The sequence below is a fragment of the Cavia porcellus genome, unplaced genomic scaffold, assembly GCF_034190915.1.
Source record: "Cavia porcellus strain 051 isolate PalLab524CR breed Dunkin Hartley unplaced genomic scaffold, mCavPor4.1 scaffold_5, whole genome shotgun sequence".
NCBI lineage: Eukaryota > Metazoa > Chordata > Mammalia > Rodentia > Caviidae > Cavia > Cavia porcellus.
Window position 1 is genome coordinate 38,055,414 of NW_026947488.1, and position 9,472 is coordinate 38,064,885.

The following is a 9,472-nucleotide window of genomic DNA, read 5'->3' on the forward strand; positions in this document are numbered from 1 at the left end:
TTTTTTGACGTGTACATTTATTGCTGTATATTCTCTGTTAGTACTTTTGCTGTGTCCCAAAGATTTTGATATATTGAATTCTAGATTAAATTTATTTGAAGATATTTTAAACTTCCCTTTTAATTTCTTCATTTAACCATGGGTTAACAGCATATTATTCAATTTCCTTGCATTTTTATATTTTCTATTCTTATTGTTGATTTCATTTTTTTTCTGTTGTGATAAGAAAAAATGGCATAATATCAATTTAAGTTATTAAGAGATGATTTTTGGTCTAGCATATGATTTATCCTAGAGAATACTCCATGTGCTCTTTAGAAGAATTTATATTTTTCTGCTCTTGGGTGAAATGTTCTGTAAATATTTGTTAGGTCTATTTTCTCTGTAAGATTTTTCAACTCTGTTATATTTTTGTTGATTTTCTATCTGCATTATCTTGCAGTTGCTGAAAGGTGAATTTTGAAGTTCCTAACTATGATTGTATTGAAGTTTTTTTCCTAAAAAATAACAAACAAAAAAACCCCTTTTTGTCCTTTTTATTTTAGTGACTTTTTAAAAATATGATAAAGTGTTTCAGTACTAGAAGAATATATATATATATATATGTATATATATATGGATGGATATACACACAATTGTTATATTTTCTTGTTGAATTGATCAATTTATCAATATATAATAACCTTCTTTTCTTATTAATGTTTTAAAAATCTATTTTATTTAATGTAAGAATAGTTACTCCTGCTCTTTTTTATACCTATTTTCATAGTTTATTTTTTTTTTACAACACTTCATTTTTGTTCTGTATATATTTACTATCAAAGTAAGTTTCATATAGGTAGCATATAATTTGGTCTTGTTTTCAATATAGACAATCAGTTTATGACTTTTAATTTGGTGAGTTTAATAGTCAAATTTTTTGATAAGCATTAAATTCCTTCTGCCATTTTAGTTGTTCTTTGATTATTTTGAATATTTAGTTTTTGATATTATTATCATTATTATTATTATTATTATTATTATTATTATTCTTTTTTGGTGCTGGAGATCGAACTCACAACCTCATGCTTGCCAGACAGGCACTTATGCTTCAGAGTTAAGTCCCTGGCCCAAGATAATCTTGTTATTGAACCTTGCCTGGTTGTTTTTAGTTGTAATAAGGTTTGATTGTCTTCTTTCTATTTTGTGTATCTGTTCTACTGGTGAGTTTTATACATTTGTATTTTCATGATAGTAGTTATCTATTTGTATCTAACCCCTTAAATGTTTTTTCTTATGTGTAATAATCCTTTAAATGTTTCTTGTAGGATTACTGTGGTAGTGGTAAATTTCTTCAGTTTCTGTTTGGGAAAAACTTTATTTCTCCTTTATTTCTGAAGGTTAGCTTTGCTACCTATAGTATTCTTGACTGATAAGTTTTTCTTTTTCTTTAAGTATTTTGAATACATCAACCCGTTGTCTTTTGACCTATAAGGTTTCTGTTGAGAAATTTGCTGTTTATCTGATGTAAGTCTGAATATTCAGGACTTGATGGTTTTCTCTTGTTTTAGAGTTCTGTCATAAACTTTTGACATTTTGAATATAATATACTTAAGTGAACCTGTTTTAGATGAATCTAGTTGGGGTAGTTTGAGTTTTATTGATTTAGATATCCATATCTCTTTTTTAGACTTAAATAATTTTGAGCTATTATTTTGCTAATGAACTTTTCAATAGTTTTCACCTTTTTTCTTCTTTGGAAATCTAATAAATATTTGTTTGCTTAATTGTGTCTCATAGGCTTTCTTCCTTCTTTTGTCTTTTTTTAAGTTGATTTATTTCAAGAGTTATCTTCAAATTTGAAATTCTTCTGTCTGCTGTAGTCTGCTGAGGAAGCTCTGAATTGTGTTTTATATTTCACTGATTCAAGTTTTCAACTCTAAGATTTTTGTTTGATTTGCTTGAGTGACTTCTGTCTTATTCTTGAATTTTTCATTTATATAATGCAATGTTTTTCTCATTTATTGTATTGTCAGTCTATTCTCTAGCATTCCATTAAGTACACTTAGAATCATAATTTTTAATTTTCTAGGAATTTCATGAAATTTCTTTAGATTGGGATTCATTTCTGGAGAATTATTGTGCTCCTTTGAGATTGCTAGGATTTTGACATATGAATTTTAGGGAGACATAAACATTGGGGCCACACCACCCTTTCAGGTACTTCATGGTTCCTTAGTTTTCTCTCTCATCTGTTCACTCATTCTTCCAATTGACCAACCAGTTCATCTTGACCCTTACAGCCCACTTCCCAGGAAAACTTTCAGTTCCAAGCAACAAACAATGATTGCCCACCTGCTTGTGATCTGGCCATCTCTTATTTATCTTTCAGGTCTCAGTTTAAATTTCCTCAAAGGTCTTGCTATCCAAGCAAGAAGGTCTTGCTTCTTAGACTAATACCCCCAATTTTCTCAACTAATTACAGTTTAACACTACACCTAGGTGATATGGGTGGACAATGGAGGTTACTTGATTTCAGGGAGCTTTTACTTCTCTGAGCAGATCGTGGACTACTGTGTTCCCCAACAGATTGCAAATTCATGAAGGTGGAGCCCTGAGTATAGTACCAGATAAAGTATAAAGGTTTAAAAATTTTAGGGGTGATGACATGAAAAACCTAGAGTACTTGAGTAAAAACAAACTGTGGCAGGTGCAGTTGGGGCCCAGTCCTGCAGCCCTGTCACTCATCTGAATTCACCTGATGCATCTCAAGACATCTCAGCTTCCCTAAAAAGGCTTTTTTCTGCCTGAGAGTATTCTGATTACAAGGATTCTCAAATTTCAGTGGACATCACAGTCCCTGGCAAGGCTGCTTAGCATAGACTGGTGGACCCACCCTCAAAGATTCTGATTCAGGGGGTCTCAGATGGGACTTGAGAGTTGGCATTTCTTACAGGTCCCCAAGTGGCACTGCTGTTGCTTCTCTGGCAATAACCTTTTAGGATCTACTTTCCAGCAAAGTAGTTCAGCTGCTTGAAAATAAGACCTAGGAGTACAGAGGAATTAATGTGTCTGAGTGCTATCAATCTGTGAGGAATGTAATGATTGCATAAATGTTTCTGCTGCCCAAAGTTCCTAAGGGATGGTTCCAAAATGTGTCCCAGCTTTTTCCCAGAGGGTCCTCAGTGAGCCCCATTCCCTCCCTAGTGTCTCTCTCCTTGGCTTCTCTCATTTCTCTTCTCCATCTCCTCCTTTGTGTTTCACGGAATATCTTCACACAGAATCTCTCTTTACTTAAGTCCTTGTTTCAGGGTCTGTTTGAGGGGAACCCAAATCAAGTCAATGCTTTATATCCAAATCTATGTAGATCCCTCGCTCCTAATCACTGATGTTCTCTGGTAAGTTTCCGCACTACCTGGGAAGGAGCTCAGAGTAGTAATATCCACTCAGTTGAGACAAAGAAAAGTGAGTGTAGCATGTGCTGACAACATTGGTCGATTGCCTTTTATAGCATTCATCAAGGTATATTTTTAACTCATTGTGTAATTATGTGTTTAATGTCTGTGTTTCCTGCTGTGCTTTGAGAACTGAGTCTTTCTTCTTCACTATAATCTCTTTTGAATATAAAAGGACACACAGTCACTTACTGAACTTTTTGGAATAAATGACCTAGTGAATAAATCTTTGTACTTTACTTAATAGTCTACTTGCGATAAATTTCCATTTTATTCTCCAAACCCACAAGAATCTGAATAGTTGTTTTTATTACTTTTGTGGGATTTATCAAGCACTTTGCTAAGGGCTGTGATAAAATGGTAATTCTCAAATTTCAATATGTACTCAAATGACCTTGTTAAATTGTAGATTCTGGTTTAGTATATGTGGTGTAGAACCTGAAATTATGTGCTCCTAACAAGTTCTCAGGTAATGCTTGAGATATTCATGTGGAGACTAGGTCAGAGGTTTTCAACTCATGTTTCATATTGTAAGCCCCGTAGGTTTAAGAATACTGACACCTGTGTTCCATTACCAAAGACTTAGTTGGGTCTAGATCTTTGAAAACTTCCCATTTAAGTCTAATTGCCCCCATAGGTCCTAGATAATGGTTCTAATACCTCACTGTGCATCACATTCCCCTGGAGGGTTTGTTAAAATGTATTGCTGGGCTCCCACCCCAGGCTGTCTGATTCAGTCCAAAATGAGACCTGAGAATCTGCATTTGTAAGTACTTGTAAGTACTGCTGATGGTGTTGGGCTGGTCTAGAAATTGCTAGTCTAGAAGCAAAGACAGACGTGTATAGAGATGGCTTGCAGTAAATGTGCATGTTCAACAGAACCATGCATGGTCCTTACAAGGAAAGAGGGACCTGGGTCTGAAAGGGATTCATGGAGAAGATTTTGTCTGAGTTGGGTTTAGAAGGACATAGTGCTTGGGGAAGTTATAAAATAATTTTAGCTTGAGAAAAACCATGTGAAGTTCAACTAGGGTGAAATCACAGGGTGCATTTGGGAACTCTATGAAGTTTGATATTGTGAGGGCACTCACTCATCAAGGTAGTTACTTCAGGACACAAAGCTTGATCACAGGCCAGGAACAAGCCCAGCAGGGCTCTGCATGCCATTCATATTGTCTTCTTAAGGAAATGGGGAACCCTTGAAAGCCAGGTCCAAGGTGACCTTGAGAATAGGCTCTAGGACACTGGCAGTATATTCAAAGAGCAAAGCAAAAAATGTGTCCAGAACTTATTGGAACCTGTCATGATGGCAACACTGACATAAATGTAAGCAGCGGGGTCCTAAAGAATGCAGAGGGATGGACAGAAGCCAGGGATGTCAGTCTGCCAGCAGCACCAGCCTAATGTTGGAGTTGGGATCAGGGAATGTTGGCTCCTACAACCAAACTGATGGCACACCAAATAAACATGGAAAAGGTATTTGGGGGTAGGCAAGGATGAATATAGGGCAAGCAATACAGATTTGTGTACTGGGGCTGCAGTATCTGGTAGGCAATTACATACACACATACCTTAGGAGAGGGCTCTAAGAAGACAGTGATTTAAATAATGCGAATGATCAGATATGCAGAAAAGGTATTTAGAAAGGAAAGACCTAATTTATGCATACTCTTGGTACATAAAAATAGCCCCAAGTAGAAGGCTCCTGGGACAATGATTTATTTGCTTACAAGTCTACCCACTAAGTAGAGTAGTGAGCATAGCTTGTCTGTCACATAGTTTCAGATGGGGCAACCTGACTAGAGGTAAAGCTACTGCTTCCTAGGATCCTGGGGGTTTTAGATGTACAGCTCACTTATGCAGCTTGCAAGTGATGCTGTGGGATAGCTGGAGGGTTGGCTGGGCCTGTGGGCCAAGATCTCAATTGCTGCCTCACTTTCTCGGGATGATCGAGTTTCTTAGGATGGTGTTTCCTTAGGATGGCGTGAGCATCCCATGGGAACCACAAGAAACTGCACCAGCATTTATCATCTACCCTTAGAAGTCAGAATATCACCTCCTGCCTTTCACAAGCCCCATACATCTTAAGGAGAGGGGACATAGGCACTTTCCTCCGTGCTCCAGGTGCAGAACTCTTAGGAGTGCAGAATCCTAGCCTTAGCCCTGCAGCCTCTGGCAATGTCCATGGAGGCATCTGTCCTGCAGATTAGAGAAGAGAGTCCTCTGGACAATGTTGGCTCCTCCAGCTGCTAGTGCTCAGGGAACTGTCCCAGTCCTTGATTGCAGTGTGACATCCCTCATGCGTCCTCTCCAAGTCCACACCACACAATGTGTCAAAGCCGAGTTCCACAGAGACACCTCAGAGGCAGGTGCATAGGTTTATGAAGCAGTGTGTACACACTTCTCACACTCTAATCATTGGCAGGGCTTTGCAGGGAGAGCATTTTTCTAGGACACGGCAAACATCCTCTGACAACAGCTAGTCCCAGATGACTGGCAGACAGGCACTCGGAGAGAGCTGCTCAGTTCATTGCCTTCCTGCTTAGTCCCTCAGCTTGGAGAGCACACTAGAAGCATCTTCCTAAGTCCCATTAACCTTCTGGGCCAGGACACAGACCCCTAGGCCATCTGCTCATGGCAGCAGAGTATAAACAGTGAGAACAGAAACAGAGTTTCTGTTCTCATTTGTCAGAGTTCTGTAAAGCAAGGGAATGTCAACATGGCTCCTTTGGAACAAATGAAAACCCACAGGCCTTCTGCTTGCTTATACAGAAAGACCACCAGTCGTTATGGGTACTTGGGACCTGAAGATGGAAGCCCCCAGAATTGAGAATCTTGCTTTCTGTGTCTGCTTATCCTCTGAAAAATTGTTGAGTTGTGATGCTTTTCCAGGTACTGAGCCGGCCACCTCCCTGCCCGGGGCAGGGCTAGACAGAATTGGAGAAAGCCAGCGTAATGGAGTCAAATGGGTGGGATTCAGTAGCTCCAGGCTGTCTTGAGTTCTGCAGGCTCATGGTAATTGTCCTCAGGCTCTGTAGTTGTGCAGCTGCAAACGGCAGCCTGGCAAAAGAGGGGTTGAAGCTCCTTGGCCAACAAAATGACAGCAGGTGGGAGCCAGCCTCAAGCCAGCTGAGGACACAGAACCCAGCACCTGCTTACTGGACAGCGCCCTCTTTGGCCAGAAGCCAGAGCTTTTGCTCCCCCCACTGACAATTCATATTCTGTTTTACTTTATACCTTTCAAAGTTCCTAAACAGGCAGAGAGCCAGAACGATCCCTGTATGAATGCTAAGGACAATTTTAAGGACAAAAGATTTGGTGTTGCAAGACTCAGCCCAGCTCTCTGAGCTCCCAAAGCTGGACATCACTTACTGTCCTCAGCTTCATGCCTGCTCCTCCCATTTCAGAGTGCCATTGTCATCTGGGGACCTTGTTAAAACACCAGATGTGATTCAAGAGGGTGCTGGAGTTTGGGATTCAGTGTTTCTAATGAGCATCCTTGAGATGCTGCTCCAAAGATCACATTCTGATCAGCAAGTGTCAAGAGCAGAGCCTGTCAATTAGTGTTCTGTAAATGAGCCCTCTACACACAGGCACACCCCCTGGCATTTTCTCGGGCTGCACAGAGAAGAAACAAAGCCTAAAATACTTACTTTTCTTTCCTCATACGGAGTTTGCAGGCAGACCCCTGATCTACAGTTTAGCAAGCCTGCTGATTCAAATTGCCTGGGAAATTCTCACACACAGGCTACCTGGGCCCCATTCCACAGTGATTCTGATGCCATTGCTCTAGGGTGCAGACTGAGCATGGAGATGTTCTAAGGCTCCCTGGCAGCGTGAATGGGCTGCAGGCCCCAAGGGGTTAACCAGGGCGCCTCTCAGTGTCCTGGCTCCCTCCTCTCCCAGCCTCCTCCTCTGTTCAACCCTGTGACTTTCATTTTTAGATCTGGAATTTGCAGCTGATTCCTGCAGCTGCTTTGGGAACAGATTTTAAGGAGAAAGTTAGAATGCGCAGCTGAGTACTGCGGCTCCCCCACCTCCAGCACATTTATATGCAAATAGTCAAGAGCCTTGTTTTTGCAACCACTAAAATTGAATCAGAATCCAGAGATCTTTTTTATGTTGTATAACCTTCCATGGTTTTTCCCTTTGCTTTTCTGGGCACATCTCTCCCTGTCTTTTGTTTTCCTCTTGTATCCTCCAGTGCATGGCTAGCCTTTTGCTTCCTCCTTATTAATCAAAGCAGATTAAACCTCATTTTCTTATAGCTGTATTTGCAGAGAGTCAGTGGTATTTAGCATCTGCCGTTTCCACAGGGAGAGGAGCGTCCTGCAGTGTAGGAACAGGATAAAATTGTTAGCTAGAAACTGACAGTAGAGGTAGTTGTCTTAGGTGGGGATTTTGAGATGCTACCCAATCTCCCTCCTTTTCCCAGTAGTGTAGGAAGGCTTTTGAAATAACAGTTACCTTTCTTAGTTTTGGTCTTTTCAGGAAGGAGCCTCCAATTCTTTAGAGAATTCAGAATCAGCTCTGTAGCTTTTATAAAGAGCCTACAGAAATGCCCTTGTCTCCAGCATATTGATGTGGATCTTGGCTTGGGGGATGGTAGTTATTCACATTTTATTTAGAAATGACTTAAATCCTTATGAAAGATGCAAAAAGACTAAGAAATAGGGATCTGTATCTTTGGGCAGCTCTCCCAAACGTTCATCATTTACTTGACAGTGTCAGGATCAAACTCAGGGAATTAATTGATGTCTGTTCTACAGACTTACTCAAAGTTTGCCAATTCTTGTCGATGTTCTTTTCTAGCACCCCATTTTTATGTCATGGGCATATGTTAGACTTCTTTAATTTGGAATGATTTCTCAGTCTTTCTTTGTCTGTTGGGACCATGGCATGTTGGATGAGTACTGATGAGTTAAATTGTAGAATGTCCCTCCATCTGGTTGTGGGGAGCCCACCCCAAATAAATTCTAATAGGAAGCTAAAATGGAGAACACTGGTCACAGGTGCTGGGGACAAGACCGTTGACTTAGTAAATGACCGCATAAGGCCACGAGAACCCTGATGTAGGACTCTGCTAGACGGCAAAGGCCAACAGAACCTCGAAGCAGCTCTGCTTTCTCTTTCCCTGGGTCCTCCTCTTAGATCTCTGCTCTTTATTCTCTTTTCCTCTTTCTATCTCTCTGTCCAGGACTGAAGTTAGAAATCCAGCTATTCGGCATCAGCCCAACTTCCTCATGCCACCAAGATATGGTGCCGCTTTCAAAGCTGGGTCCTGTCCTGCTTTGCAGGAAATCACAGGATGATGTCTCAAGGTGGACCTGTTTCCCTGCATGGCTCTGCACGATGGGCCTGCTCCTGCTCCAAGCTTCCCCTGACCCAGCATGTGTTTCTCAGGCCTGTGCACTTGCCACTGCCTCTGCCAGATGCCCCTCGTTCAGATGACAATATGAATATGATAGGGTCCTCATTCCTTCCAGGTCATCTTCTTCTTCTTCTTCTTCTTTTTTTAGACACAATCTTGCTAAATTGCCCTGGTCAGACCTTGAAGTTGCCATCCTCCTGCTTCACCTCCTGAGTAGCTGAGCTTACGGGTGTGTGTCACCATGCTGGGCTTCTTCCTGTCCTGCTCTGCCCTGCCAATACCTTTCCTCCCTCAGCCTTCTCATTCTCTTCCCTCCCCTGATCCACAGGAAGAGAAATTTTCCTGTTTTGCTTAGGGTAGTGGCTGATATAAAGCAAAGGCTCAATGTGTGTTTGTTGAATAAATGAATGGAACAGTTAATGAGAAGATGACAAATAATTTAATAATTGAGAGGTGATCCTGTTTCTAACACTGATGGAAATTATTTCAGGCTCGTGCTCTCTATTAGTTTCCCAGCTTCCTGTCATATAAATTACCACTGCCTTTGTAGGACTTTCATTTCATAGGCTCATCTGTTTGCTATTTATTTATTTTCTTTTGGTACTGGAGGTTGAACTCCTGCTGAGTTATATCCACAACCCCTCCCCCCCTTTTAATTTTGAAGGAC